General features: G+C 45.7%; 1 protein-coding gene across 1 annotated transcript in view; it reads right to left on the bottom strand.

Moving 5' to 3' along the window:
• Positions 1–15,454, bottom strand: part of KLHL42 (kelch like family member 42) — a 54,850-nt gene that overhangs the window by 34,228 nt on the left and 5,168 nt on the right. The window lies entirely within an intron of this gene.

The raw sequence follows: 15,454 nt of genomic DNA, 5'->3' as shown, positions 1-15,454 counted from the left end.
GGTCCACGACAGTGAATTAAATTCATAGTTGCCAACATTTGAAAACAAGCATTTGCAATGTAATAGGTCTTGCATTACGCGACTTTGAGGTATTGGCATTGTAAATGACAATGACTTATTTATGTTTTGGTTTTTAAAACAATGAGCTGAGTGGGGATGAGATGCACTTTTTAAAACATAAATAAAAGACCTCTGTGTGTGTGTGGCAGTGTGTGTGTGTGTTTTTGAAACAAATAAAACGCGTTATTTGCAATGTCAATAGCTCCAACTCGCGTAAATGAGCAACTTATTGCATTGCAAATGCAATAGGTCGCACATTTGCAAGACATTAAGCTATTGGCATTGTAAATGACAGAGCCATTTATTTATCTGTTTTCAAAACCAACACATAAATAAAAATGTTGTCATTTACAATGCTAATAGCTCTAACTTTTGCAAAGGCGAGACCGTTGCATTGTAAATGCTTGTTACACTTACTGCTGTAGTGTGAGAATGCATTTAATGAAAAGAAATATAAAGTTGGGTTGACAAAAGAAACATGTCTGCTATGTGTTGTTTAAAGATCCTGCAGAGACCTGCTCTTGACACTAAATTGAGTTATACATAAAAAAGTATGTATTAATTAGTTATGTGACTTTTCTGTCTTTATTCTCTTTAATTATTAGTCATTGATCATTGAGGCATCCCTAGAACACAATTAAAAGTGCTTTCTATTTATATTTGCTGTTCTAAGTATTCACAGATAAGTGCAAAAAATACAGCTGTAGGTGACCGATTATTTCTGGGCCATCAAAATAATGAGCTGGTAACCCTAATCATTAGACTGGAAGTTTGTTGCAGGATCAGCACATTATTTATTTCCTCCACCCTCGAACGCTGATTAATGCCATTATAGCAATAGTTTAACTTATATCTGAAACCCTACGCTTCAAGTTTCTGGGAATGCACCCTGCTTTCAGACTTCTCACTTCTCATTCTCGCCTTCACTTTCACGTTCACCATGCACTCACAGCAATCACCATGCACTCACACTATTCACCCGCTCACCATGCACTCACACTGATCACCCTGCACTCACACTGATCACCCTGCACTCACACTGATCACCCTGCACTCACACTGATCACCCTGCACTCACACTGATCACCCTGCACTCACACTGATCACCCGCTCACCCTGCACTCAGTGATCACAATGCACTCCCACTGATCACAGTGCACTCCCACTGATCACCATGCACTCACAACATTCACCCATTCACCCTGCACTCAGTGATCACAATGCACTCACACTGATCACAATGCACTCACATCATTCACCCGCTCACCCTGCACTCACACCAATCACCATGCAGTCACACCATTCACCCGCTCACCCTGCTCTCACAGTGATCACTCTGCACTAAAAATGTGCTTGCATTGTTCACTCTGTACCCCGCCCTGCAGTCACACGAGCACACTTCTCACCCTGCACTCATGTGACACTCCACTCACCTGTCCCCCCTTACTGCTCAATCTGTAGCTCACTCAAACAAGGCCATCACTAACCATGCACTAATTCGTCCCACTCTGCACTTACAGCCGAACCCAAATTCATATGGTCACCTCACTCACCCTGCAGTCACTCCTTTTACCCTAATCTCACACTGTTGCATTGCTCACCGTGCAGTCACATTGGCACTCTTGTCACCCACAGAGTGCAGAAGGTTAAAGTGCCTGGTACAAAGAAGATGTACCATGCACATCACAGAACTGAGTGTGAGTAAACTATGAGTAGCGCTATAAAAAAATAAAAAGTTTGTCAGACAGGTGCTATAGAGAGAGGAGGTGTATTGTTGGTGAGTGGTAGGGAGGGAATTCATGGAGAAGGTGGAAAGACTATTGCACCGTGTGCGACCAGTGCTTGGAAAAGTCTTGGCTGGGAGTGTTACCCCCCCCTGAAGTTTGGGTCTAGTGGATCCCCTGCTTCTGCCTATTATTTACATTTGTAGTGCGCTACGGTTACCAAAAGGTGTCCTGGGGCTAATAACCATCTGCCTGCAATGTGAGAGAGGGATCCGGGGTTGGGAGAGGAGAGAAGAGAGGGATGGAAGGAAGGAAGGGGGTGAGAGGAAAGGGGCATGGGTAAACTGCTTAACTCTGCACAAGACCGCCACGGTTTGAATGCACCCTTGCTGCTCCCGGCCATGGCCAGGTGAGCTTATGCGGCAGCGCGTATTCCTGCGGATTGGGAGGCCCTTCACAGAGGTTGACTAGACATCTTTCTGATGTTAATTGCTGTATTTTGGTTATAAACTGGTACTGATGGAGTGAAATCTTTCCTCAGTATTACCGCGTTTAAAAAAATTCTAAATAATAAAGCAATGCTACCCCAAAATACGCAGCATCACAGAACATGATTTACATTTTCTACTCACACAATTTAATCAAGCCTGTCGCATAATTTGGTCCTCAAGTTCCTCATAACCTAGAGGTTTAGAAATTTGTCAGGAGGGGGTCCTTACGCTTGAAAATGTTGACAGGGGGGTCTCGGCATCCAAAAGTTTGAAGACCCCTGACCTAATATGTCCTGGTAAAACCCTTTTTAGACCACTGGAAGCCCTTTTCTCCCCTCCCCCACCTCCAGTGGCCACTGTGACACACTCCAACATAACTCAATATCTTCGGACGGGTACACTCAGTTGCACGAGGCCAAGGTGGCTCCAAGCGCACTTCACTAATTCCAAAATATCCAGTATTATATCCTTCCATCTCTCCCTAAATGCATTGGATCAAACCTAAATGAGACTGGCAGAACTGCCAAGTTATGCTTCAGCATTCTAATAAATGTCTATTTACACCTCATTATGTACTGATGGAATGGTGTTAAAATTCACTATCTCTGGCCACAGCTGCCATTTCTATCTCAGTGTGTACTATTAAAATATCCTGCAGAAATCTTCCATGGCGGTTCCCAGCAGCTAGTTAAGCACCCAGCCTGGTCTCAGTATCTTTAGGCTTATTGGTTTCGTGATCTCCAGGCCACTGCCCAGCACAGTAGCACTTTCAAATGTTTGTGACCTGACAGGATGGCTGCCCAGTTCATTAACTATATGCTTTCTTTTCACGGTTTAACTGGTTAACCTAAAGAGCACAAGAGGCCGTGCTATGTCTCAGGTTTCAATAATTCTTAGGAGTTTTGCTAGAACACAGTTAACCATTTAAGTATCTGGTAGAAGCATAGCCAATAGGTCTCACCTTTGGGACCTTGTAAGAATTTAGTTACACAGCACAATATCCTTGGTGCAACAACGTCAACTGTTGCATTGCTAAACACTTAGAAGGTCCCAAAGACGAGACAGATTGGCTATGCCAATGCTTATTCTCATGGGTGCGGAGCCTGTGCTTTAATAACTTGGAGTGTTTCACGAGTGATATGATCATCCGTAACTGTTTTGCGGCTGTCACTAGCCATTGCGGATGCTTTGACTGCTGATGGGGAGGTAAGAATGACTGATTTCTCCTCCATGGCAATCTTTGTGGGAGGGATGCCTGTCCCCAAGATGGTGCACATGATTCTGTTCTTGGCACTTTCAATCAGGGCTGTGGCCATCTGGTGGTGCTGTGGTATTGATAATGGGTGCTTTCACTTCTCTGTTGCTCCAGGCTGGGAGACTCTCTTTCATCAACACTGCCAGTTTCTTGGTAGACAAGCCTGCAGAGTTTTTGCCATACCCCTAAAATGGGAGCAGGAGTCTGCGTGCTCCTCACGCCGAGAGAACTTATTCCAGCTGGGAAGAGATGAGTACCGGATAGCTGGAAGTTGAGGCGGGCGGCGTTCCCCAATATCACCCGAGTCTGGTATGGCTGATGGAACTCCGACGATGCCCTCTGGCAGAAACTTTATATGTTATACTGACCGTGGTGCCCAAGCAACATGGCCGATGCCCGGTGGAGCTGTATTGGCAGCTATAGAGAAGATCGACTTTGGTTTCACCCCTTTAGCTATCAGCTACCCAGCCGGACATTGGACATTGTTTTTCCTTGTCTCTACACTGTGTATCCCCCACCCTCTTCCTCAGTGATCCTGCGGACTACTCCCCTTCCCAGCCCTACATAACCTGGTTTGTTTTTCTCCTAAACCCCTGTCGCAAACCCTCACCCCCCACCCTCCCTCATGCTCCAGATAACTCGTATATGTTTTTATTTTATGCTATGGTAACAAATGTAACTTTGTGCAACTTGTTCTCATGTAAACCGCTCTGATGCCTCCGGGTCAAGCCAGCACTCTATAAAACTTTTCAAATAAATAAAAAAAACTCATGTGCTATAACTATGCAGATGACACGCAACTACTCTTTCAACTGGAAAGTCCCAAAGACATTGGAAAGTCACCAATTTTCAGTTGTGTCAGAGCCGTGGATCAATGGATGAAATAGAGCCATCTCAAATTGAAGGTTTTCAAAACTGAAATACGCACGTGTGGAGATTGGAAAAATCACGAATTACTCGCCGCATGGCCTGATGATCTGGGAACACCGCCTTAAGAATCAAAGGAAGTAAGAAATCTTGGAATGGCCATGGACTCCAAGCTATCAATGAATGTCCAAGTGAACAAACTAGCAAGATCAAGCTTTGTCACAATAAAAACTCAGCGACGCATCTTCCCCTACCTGGGATTCCCACACAAGGACCAGGCTACAATTTCTCTTGCTCTGTCTAAATTCAATTACACCAATAGCCTCTACCACAGATCACCTTTAACAACTATGAAAAGACTCTGCTGCCAGACTACTCTTACATAGAAGACCGCAAGCCCACATCTCCCCTGCCTTGAGAGCCCTACATTGTTTTCCGGTTGCAAGAAGGTCTACATTCACGCTGCTATGTATCATCCACAAAGCAATACATGAAACAGGACCGTTCTTCCTCAGGAAAAAAATAAAAACAATCACAAAATGCATTCAATAAAGGAGCCTCTAGAGTGGCACCTCGCCACAAAATCCCACTGTACAAGAAAAAAAACCCTGGGTGGTATATCCTTCCCTGTCCAAGCAGCAAAACTATGAAACTCTTTAGCCCCAAAGAGAAGATCCAAGGATAACCACCTTATCTTCAGAAGACAACTCAAGAATTGGCTCTTCCCCACATAACCATCATACTCAAACATAAATATACAGCATATCCCTCTGTATATAAGCATTTATTTGGACTTTAGATCTGTACCTACACATAGGTATTGCTTTGTATAAATAGGAAGGGAAGAAGTAGTGGATTCTAACAATTCTCTTGTACCTATGGCCATTTCAGGGATGGAGGATAATAACCAATGTCCTAGACTGATAACAACTGGATGATTCTGATACTAAGGATATGTTTCTTGGTTCGATATTACATCTATTATATTTTTGTTGTAATCTATTTGTCTGCCTTGATATTTCAATTTTATCTCTGTTTTGAGATCTTATCCTGCACGATTTTTTGCACATAATAATAATTGCTGCTATGCTCAACTTTGCACATCCATTATATCAGTGTCATGAATGAAGTGAGTTTTTTGCATTTATGCAGATAGGAATTTGTTTTTATATATACAAGATTGCATATATGGATTTATCCAGAAATGTTTTGAATCAAACAAGACTTTATGACGAACCGTGTTTTGATAACTACTCAATTGGACTCTGGTCATGGCATCTGTATGGAATTAATTTCCTTTTTTCGTGTATATATATATATATATATATATATATATATATATATATACAGATAAAAGGAATGATGTCATGTCCATCGGGTAGCAATGAAATTGTTATTAATGTTGATAACACTTGAGCCCGTGTTGAATGTCTAATATATACATTTTAAATTTTTGTAGTTGACAATTTTAAGAGGTCACAAGAATGTGCAAAATTGTTTATCTGCAATAGCGGTCATTTTTGAAGTCTGTTCTCTAGTTTCATGCTAAACTCACTGATCATGTGACCTGAGTAGGATGGGGCATATCATTTAAAAATGGCTACAACCAAACCAGTCTCTATGGGCCCGATTCACAGAACTAACTTAAGACAAAATTCTAAACTTACTACTTTTGGTATTCACAGAAGTTAGGATTTTGTCTTAAGACAGACTTAAGACAGACTTAAGACAAAATCCTTACTTAAGTCTGTCTTAAGTCTGTCTTAAGTCTGTCTTAAGTCTGTCTTAAGTCTGTCTTAAGTCTGTCTTAAGACAAACTTAGGACAAAATCCTAACTTCTGTGAATACCAAAAGTAGTAAGTTTAGGATTTTGTCTTAAGTTAGTTCTGTGAATCGGGCCCAATGTGATCAAGGGCTCTCGAGCCCGAAACGCGTCATCTGTCGATTGCTGTTGTGGATATGTACGGTTGAATAAAGAACATTTTGCCTGAGAATAAGAGGTTCGCTTCTCCTTCTTCGCCGCCGAGGCTCTGGTGGAAGTGGTCGGAGTGCTTGTTCGATATATATATATATCATAAACAAAGGTTGCCAAAAAGAGGGGGTCACACACCATGGGGTACACGCACACTCTCCGCAGGCGGCAGCAGTGGTGACAGGCTGCGCGCGTTTCAGGCCATACGCGTTTCGAGCTCCCTCGAGCTCTTGTTCATTGGCAGGAACGAGGCTAGAAGCAGACATTGAAGAACGTAATTTATTTAGGTAAAGAGTCCCGCCCCAGTGGGCGTAACTACTGGCATTGTGGTCCTGGTAGTCCATTATACTGCCACACAGACTCCATTAATGTTCTCTTACCAAGTGGCTTGGTAAGAGAAGTTGGCCAGTAGTTACGCCCACTGGGGCGGGACTCTTTACCTAAATAAATTACGTTCTTCAATGTCTGCTTCTAGCCTCGTTCCTGCCAGTGAACAAGAGCTCGAGGGAGCTCGAAACGCGTATGGCCTGAAACGCGCGCAGCCTGTCACCACTGCTGCCGCCTGCGGAGAGTGTGCGTGTACCCCATGGTGTGTGACCCCCTCTTTTGGGCAACCTTTGTTTATGATGTTAAAGCGGCTGGTCCGGCCGCGAGGAGGTCCTGATGCCATTGGAGCGTTCCTTGATGCTTGTACTTCAAGCGCTGCTTAGGACCATGGAGGCCTGAACCGCAGGAAGACTTGGCAGCGTGCAAGCGGTGCTGTCAACGCTTTTCAACCTAATGGGAATTATTTTCAACCACGAGGCAGAAGCGACAAGCCACTTGGTAAGAGAACATTAATGGAGTCTGTGTGGCAGTATAATGGACTACCAGGACCACAATGCCAGTAGTTACGCCCACTGGGGCGGGACTCTTTACCTAAATAAATTACGTTCTTCAATGTCTGCTTCTAGCCTCGTTCCTGCCAGTGAACAAGAGCTCGAGGGAGCTCGAAACGCGTATGGCCTGAAACGCGCGCAGCCTGTCACCACTGCTGCCGCCTGCGGAGAGTGTGCGTGTACCCCATGGTGTGTGACCCCCTCTTTTGGGCAACCTTTGTTTATGATTATATATATATATATATATATATATTCGTTAGTTCTGCTTAACAAATGTACATATTACTTATAGTTACATTATTCTATATTTAACATGTATATAAGTGATTGCATAAATAAGTAAATCTTAAAACTATTTATCTACGGGGGCGTGGCTTGGGCGCCGATGGGAGTGGCGGCGTGAGCTCGGAGCTCTGCGCTTGATCCCTCAATTATCCTGTAAAACACTGACGATCGGACCTGACGATTCGGCTAACTAGACGTCGGAATAGTAGGGGAAAGAGGCAGTAGACCGGTGAGCGGCCGCAGACCCCCCTCCGAGCTGTGCAGCAGCACATAAAGCACGACGGAATTCCCGCAATGAGGCGAGCGAAAATGGCGACCATCACTGGCTCTCCGAAGATGCAAGGTCGCGCTTAGTGGAACGGAGACACCGTGGGAGCATTCCATAGAGCGCAACCGCAGCTGAGGACAGGGGTGCTCGGCCGGTGGCGCTGTGACTGGCAGAGGGGGGGCTGCCCCTCCCGGACCTGAGCTCACCGGACAGTAGCAGGAGCTGCGATATCAAAATGGCGGTGGATCCACCGTAAAGGCGGACGAGCAGCAAAGAGCGAGACGACCTGGTGTGGAGGAGAGCTAATACTCGGGTGAGAGGCGCGCATCGCTTAACCCTGGAGAACGCTGCCTGAGTAGGCGGAGGAGGAGTGTGACGACCCCTGCTGTGCATGGGGGACTAGCGGCAAGAGGAAGAGACCTCGAAATTGGCACCGCGAGGCACCCGAGTCCCAGAGCGCCGCAGACACATTGGGGGCGAAGCAGAGGAGTAGATTGTAGCACAGCGGAGACGATTGCTGCATTGCTTAAAAACAGGAACCCAGGGGAGTGGGGCGCGGTGAGCCTGGGACCCCGCACTGTGGAGGTGGTAGCGGGGCGCAGGCGAGTTGCGCCCTGCGAGCTGGGGACAGCGCGAGACACTTGCACTAGGACCAGGAGTAGCGATAAGGCAGACTGTTAAGAGGGAATGCTACCCAGCGGTTAGGAGGCCGCATATCACTTAACCAGGCCCACGGCGGAGAAAGGCAGTGCTGGCGGGGGTCGACTGAGGGCCCCGTAATAACAGTGGCATAGTCAGTGTCAGTTGGAAGAGGGGCAAGGTCGACGGAGGAGCTGGCAAGGCGCCTCGACAGCAGAGTGCATCTGGGGCGGTGACTTTTGCTCTAGCCTACAAACAACAGAGTGAACTTGCTTCTGAATTGTGTCACCGGGGAAAACAAAGCACCAAGAGAGGCCGGACTGACCCAGGAGCAGAGCAGGCGGCTGGGAAGGGAACTATAAAAGATGCTAATGCCCTGGCTGTGTGACTGAATGGAGGGGGCTAGCGAGACACTGCTGATAGACCCGCACTTGTGCGTATAACTGTGGGAGCGGTGGGGGCCACAAAGGAGCTGCTCTGGCCCTAACAGGGCTCTGTGTATTTACGGCGCACTGATGTGGGCAGATGCTTGGAAACAGTCAGGGGAAGGTGGCTCGTTAACGTTGGGAATGTTACCTGAATTGATTTGCATTTCCTGGAATGTGCGCGCGTTACCTGAATTGATTTGCATTTCCTGGAATGTGCGAGGCCTACACACAATGACAAGACGTCACAAAGTCCATGCGTATTTAGTCAGGAGGGAAGTCCAGATAGCCTACCTACAGGAGACTCATCTCACTAAAGCAGAGGGACAAGCATTGCAGCGTAGATGGAGGGGTCAGTTATTCTGTACGTCATACTCGACATTTTCTAGAGGTGCACTGATTTGGGTGAGGGCTGGGGTTCCTTTTCAAGCTACACAACATGTAGTGGATCCAGGGGGCAGATATTTGGCGGTGGAGGGACGATTACATGGGAGGGACATCACTCTCTGCAGTATATATGCACCTAACACAGATCAGGCACACTTCTTCGAGCACATGTCGGGCACCCTAGCACATTATTTGACTAATCCGATACTAGCAGGGGGAGATTTTAATTCCCTTACGGATATTGAGCTGGATAGGTCACACCCTCCGCTGGCGGACTCACCGGTGCGCCGGCTAACACAGAGTAGATTGAACTGGCAGGGAAGATGGGGCTTGGTAGATATATGGCGAACTCAACACCCGAGGGAGAGAGACTACTCCTTTTTTTAAGCCCTACATGAACTCCACGTTCGAATAGATGCGATTCTGTGCTCACAGTCGATGGCCTGAATGGTGGGACGATCGGAATATTTGGCCAGGACTATATCCGATCACAACCCGTTATTGATGTATATTAATTGGGAGATGGCTAGATCGTCCATTCCTACGTGGTGCTTACGCCCGGAAGCGCTGGAAGACCAGGTCTACCAGACAGCGATAAAGGAAGGTATAGAACGGTATTTCGCAGAAAATGAGGGAACAGCATCTTCTAGAGCAGTGGAGTGGGACGCCTTCAAGGTGGGGGTTCGTGGGCTATGTATCAGTAACTATACAGGAATGAGGAAAGTGTTGTTAACTGATGTAGATAAAGCTGAGGAGAAACTGAGGGGGCTAGAACAACAGCGGCTTACACACTCAACTACTAGAGGCAAAGGAACAAGAAGCGACAGACGTAGAGAGATTGTGCAGCTTCGATTACAAGAATTATACGGCAAGGGTACATGCAGAGGGGGAATAGGGCTGGATCGCTGCTGGCGTGGCTGGCCGATCCGGCGCCGAGAGGCTGCCCAGTTCTAGCTATGGAAACAAGTACAGGCAGCATAGTGTACACCCAACACGATATCATGGCACGGTTCTTGGGCTACTATGAGCTATTATACAGGTGTGGCTTGGGGGTAGAGGAAGAGGCAATAGATGACTATTTGGAGGGACTCCAGCTTCCACACTTAGAAGAGGAACAGGCTAAAATATTGGGACAAGATGTCACGTTAGACGAGATCCGAAGTGCAATCAAGCACATGGCTCGGAACAAAACTCCGGGAGTAGACTGCTTACCAGTTGAATTCTATGCACAATATATTGATCTGCTGGCTCCTCGTCTCCTCGAAGTATATAGGGAGGCCAGAGAGTTGGGTTGGTTGCTGTCTTCCATGCGTGAGGCGTTGATTATTCCCCTTTTGAAACCGGGTCGGAACGGGGAGGAAGTAACATCCTATAGACCGTTATCCATGTTGACGACGGATTATAAGATCCTGAGTAGGATACTGGCAACTCGATTATTACCTCACATGACCACCTTAGTGAACCCTGACCAGGCTGGATTTATTCCAACTAGAAACACTTCCTCGAATATACGACGTCTCAAGAGGATCATGGGGTCTGATCATCGTGATCTCGGCACGCCGGCGGTTTTTTCAGTGGACATAGAAAAAGCTTTTGATAGCCTAGAATGGACATACCTCTATAAAATACTGGAGCGGTTTTCTCTGGGTGCGCTATTTGGGAACTGGGTCAAAGTTTTATACTCTTCGGCAGTAGCGAGAGTGAGACTAGGGAAACTTATATCCACCCAATACCCGGTGCTGAGGGGGAACGAGACAGGGATGTTCCCTGTCCCCACTGCGGTTTGCACTGGCAATAGAGCCCCTAGCGGTGCAAGCGAGACTAGGATTGAGTTTTGACGGGCTATGGCAGAATGCGATACCACACCGTATATCGTTGTATGCAGATGACCTACTCTTATACCTAGAGAATACGGAAAGGGCACTGCGGGGGGCAGTCACTTTGTTGACTAGATTTGGAGATTTGTCAGGACTCCGAGTGAACTGGAGTAAGACATGCTTGCTTCCAGTACGACCATGCGAGGTGGCTCCAGCCCTTCCCCAGGAGATAAAATGAGAACCGAGGTGCCTCACTTATCTCGGGGTCCGAATTCATCACGACGCCACGGACGTCCTGGAAGGGAACATAGGGCGCTGTATAAGGGCCTTAAAGGGGAGCCTGGCATTCTGGTCCACGCTCCCGTTATCAGTAATGGGGAGGATAGTCTTACTTAACATGGTGGCATTGCCGAGGCTGCTTTATTACTTCCGGACGCTCCCTGTTTGGATCCCGCCGGGGATGTTCAAGGAACTAAGGACAATGGTTATCGGCTTTTTGTGGGGAACTGGTAGGAAGCGAATAGCATTGGACAAACTGATGCGCCCGAAGCTGGAAGGGGGACTGGCAGTTCCAGACTTTGAACTTTATTATTTAGCGGCACAGCTACAGGTACTCACACAGGCGATTGCAGTGGAGTTTCGGGGCCCTGACCATATGAGAGGTACAGGGATGCAGAGGCATATCCTTTCATATATAGTCCTACAACAGGCACTTCTCCCCAGGGATTTGTCACTAGAGGAGAGCACTCTGAGGTCATGTTGGAATCGAAGCCAGCGCAGGGCGGGAGTCCTGCATCCCTATGCTCCAGAGATCCCGTTAGGGATGCTGACGGCACTTCCTCATGGGAGCGACTGGTCTGCTCTCGAGGGGTGGGAGCAATTGGGAATCCAGACCTATACGAGGAGGGAAAATTACTGTCTTTTAAGGCATTACAGGGGAGATATGACCTCCCGAAAGGTGAGTTCTTGGTCCATGCTGCGGTGGTGGCAGCGATTCTGAGGCACTGCAGGGAAGGGCAGGCAGAACCTAAGACTACAATGGCATGCCAGTACGTGGTAATGGCAGCAGGGACCTTTAAAGCTGTTGCGTGCCTTCATTCCAGGATGCTACACGAAGGGTTGCAACCATTGGCTGATCTGAAATCGAAATGGGAGGCAGGGATAGGTCGGCCGATACCAGACACAACATGGGGGCATGTCCTCAGAAGGGCATGGAAGGGCACTCGAAATGCGAGACTTCAACTGATACAGTTTTTCATAGTACACCGGGCTTATTTGACGCCGGGGAAGATTCGGAAGTACTTCCAGGCACAATAGGCAGCGTGCCCCAGATGTTTGGAGGGAGGAGCGGAACTGGAGCACATGCTTTGGGACTGCCCAAGAATAGGGAACTGTTGGTTAGAAGTGGGAGCACTTTTGAATGAAGTCACGAGCAGAGATCTGACCTATGATATGGGCTCATGTGTGCTGCTTTGGTTCCCCCTACACCCAAAACAAAAGTAATGAGTAAATTTATAGATTTAGGGCTCATATTAGCGAAGAGGGAAATCACCCTGCACTGGAAATCAAAGGAAGGGCTATCTTATAAGCGCTGGAGAGCAGAGCTTTGTAAATGGGCAAGGAGCGAGAGCACCATTCGGCTGCGACAGGCCCAACGCTCCTAACAGGAAAAGGCCCTGGAACACGCAAGAGCATGGGAAACCTTAGTACAGGCCTTGTCAGACCTACAGACAGATGAGGGAGGCTAGAGCACTAGGAATGTACAAATAATAGCTAGAGTTTACACTACGTCGAGCACCCGTCACTGACAACTGCACATTATACGATGCATCCTCTTGGTCGTTCCATGCCCGCACCATTTGGGGAGGAAGGGGGAAAAGTACTTGTATATGTTGGGGTATAAATGAAGAAGTATTTGGCGAATGAGGGTGTTGTGTTTCATAACGATGCTGTATGATGATAAACCTTCAATAAAATAAGTTTTTAAAAACAACAAAAAAAGAACTATTTATCTACAAAATGCTTCACTATTGATTTACAAACCAAAAAATAATAAGTTAAAGTACTGCAACATTTGAAAGTCTGAGTTTATTAAATGCTACTTAACATATACTACCTTTCTTATACATATCTACCTTCTATGCACTTTCCATGTACTTGTGTAACTTTATATTTACTACTTTACTTCTAATTCAGCATATCTAATGCACTACCCTATATCTCACCCTATAGCTCTCACAATATATCCTCTACCTCCACTCTGACTCATCTCAAACCTCATTATACTACTCTTTCTAATGCACTGCCCTATGTCTCACCCTATACCCATCTCAATATATCCTCTACCTCCACTCTCCCATTCATCCCAAACCCCACAACACTACAATGATACCTAAAATACCCCTTTCTAGATTCTTCCCTCCTCTACCCCTCCTTGCATCATCTCATACCCCTTACTATTCTGATCTCTCAAATAAGCCTTTCTAAACCCTTCCCTCTCACTTTTCCCCCTCTACCGCCCCTTTACTCGTCCCAAACCCCTCCTACTGCTAAATTAAATATATTTATATATTACACATACATACATACACACAATCTTTAGACCCTTCCTTCTTCTATCCCTCCACTATTCCTTTTACAATTCAAATAACAGACCAACATGTCTACTGCTCAAATTAAATCAATTTCATACTTCGCTACACTAATTCACCACTAACCCTTTTTGGGTTCCAGAGTAGCCTGCTACCCGCCGAAAGATGCAACACCACCTCATTAGGGCAGCAAGAGCAATTTAAACCCTTCCCCCTTACATCCCTCCACTATCCTTTTTAATCCAAATAACAGACTAACATGTCTACAACTCAAATTATTTTCATATTTCCCTATACTAATTCACTACTAATCCATTTCTGGTTCCGGAGTAGCGTGCTACTCGCTGAAAAGCACTTCAACACCTCAACGGGGTAGCATGCGCTATATAAATGCAAAACTTTTACTCTTCTAGCTCTCCACTATCCTTCTCAATCCTAATAACAGACTAACATACCCACTGCTCAAATGTATTTAATATTTGACTATACTAATTCACCACTAATCTTTTTGGGGTTCCCGAGTAGCGTGCAACTTACCGAAAGAGATTAGACGCCTAGTTAGGGGTAGTAAGTGCTATATAAATGTAATTACAATACAATACTTCAATCATCAAGAAAGTAGAAGCTAGACACTCTTAAACACATAATTAAGATGTGGGACTAAGCTACATATTTAAAACGCAGAGCAATTCTGTAACACCAATACAGTGGGTGGTAGCTATGGGCATTACATCTACAAATGGGATAGTGGCCAGCTAAAATTGTTGCTGCACCTAAACTACTTCTCTTTCCTATGAGAAATACACTACTTAAAAAAGTTACATGGATGGTACAGTTCTGTTTAAATGTTATCCACATTATACTTTTTCACAGAAAGTTTGACTCCCTCAAGTAAGAAAAAAACAGTTGTGAATAAGGTTTGAGCTGAAAACAATCACATTAATCTTGAAATGTATCTGCTGCAGTTTTGTAGATGCACTAAATAGAATATAGCAGCAAACCTGGTGGTATCCCACTTTGAACTCCTGCGAGACAAGAAAATACCTCTGATCAATTCTTGCAGGCTAGACACAGACCGTCTAATGCAGGTCAATTCTGATCCCCAAGAAAGAAGGATTTTAAGGTTTACAGTAGCAGAGGTTCAGAAGTATCAATACTGTTTAGCCTCATGAAATCTTGGTATGCAGAAGGGCCCCACTAACTTGGCTGCAGATCGTGTAATACGCCTGCTAGACAGCTCAGCATTAAAAAAAGAACCTTATACTGTTTATGCAACTGGATTGAGATATTTCCTGCAGACATAAGTAAGGCATCTAGTTGAATAGAGTGAAACTAATATACTAAATAACGACAATTAGGAAGAGGAGCAAAGGATAAGGGCCACGTGTATGAATCTTAGTGTTTGCGCTCACCAAATCGCAAATACCAAATAGCGAATCACAAAATGTGCTAACGCTAATGTACGAAAGAGTGTTTTACACCTTCTGCGATCCCCAGTCGGTCGCAAAAAGACCTACCTCTTAAATATAAATGGGTCAGGTCTCAGTTTGCGACCCATTGGGAATCGCAAAGATCAGAGGGATAGCAGACCGCCAGGTCTGTGACTGCCTTTAAATGAATCAACTTTTTTTTTTAATCTAAACGCATCCCGTTTTTCTTCAAGGAAAACAGAATGAGTTTAAAAAGAAAAAAATATGTGGGACCACTGCCTGCTGTTAAAAATATATATTTTTCTCATTCTCAAAAGGGAAAGGGGTCCAAAGGGGACCTCTTCCCATTTGCAAATGGCTTACCA

Source organism: Lissotriton helveticus, chromosome 1_1 (genome assembly GCF_964261635.1).
Source record: "Lissotriton helveticus chromosome 1_1, aLisHel1.1, whole genome shotgun sequence".
NCBI classification, from domain to species: Eukaryota; Metazoa; Chordata; class Amphibia; order Caudata; family Salamandridae; genus Lissotriton; species Lissotriton helveticus.
The sequence above is the reverse complement of the archived record's forward strand: the minus strand, read 5'-3'. Positions and strand labels throughout refer to the sequence as shown.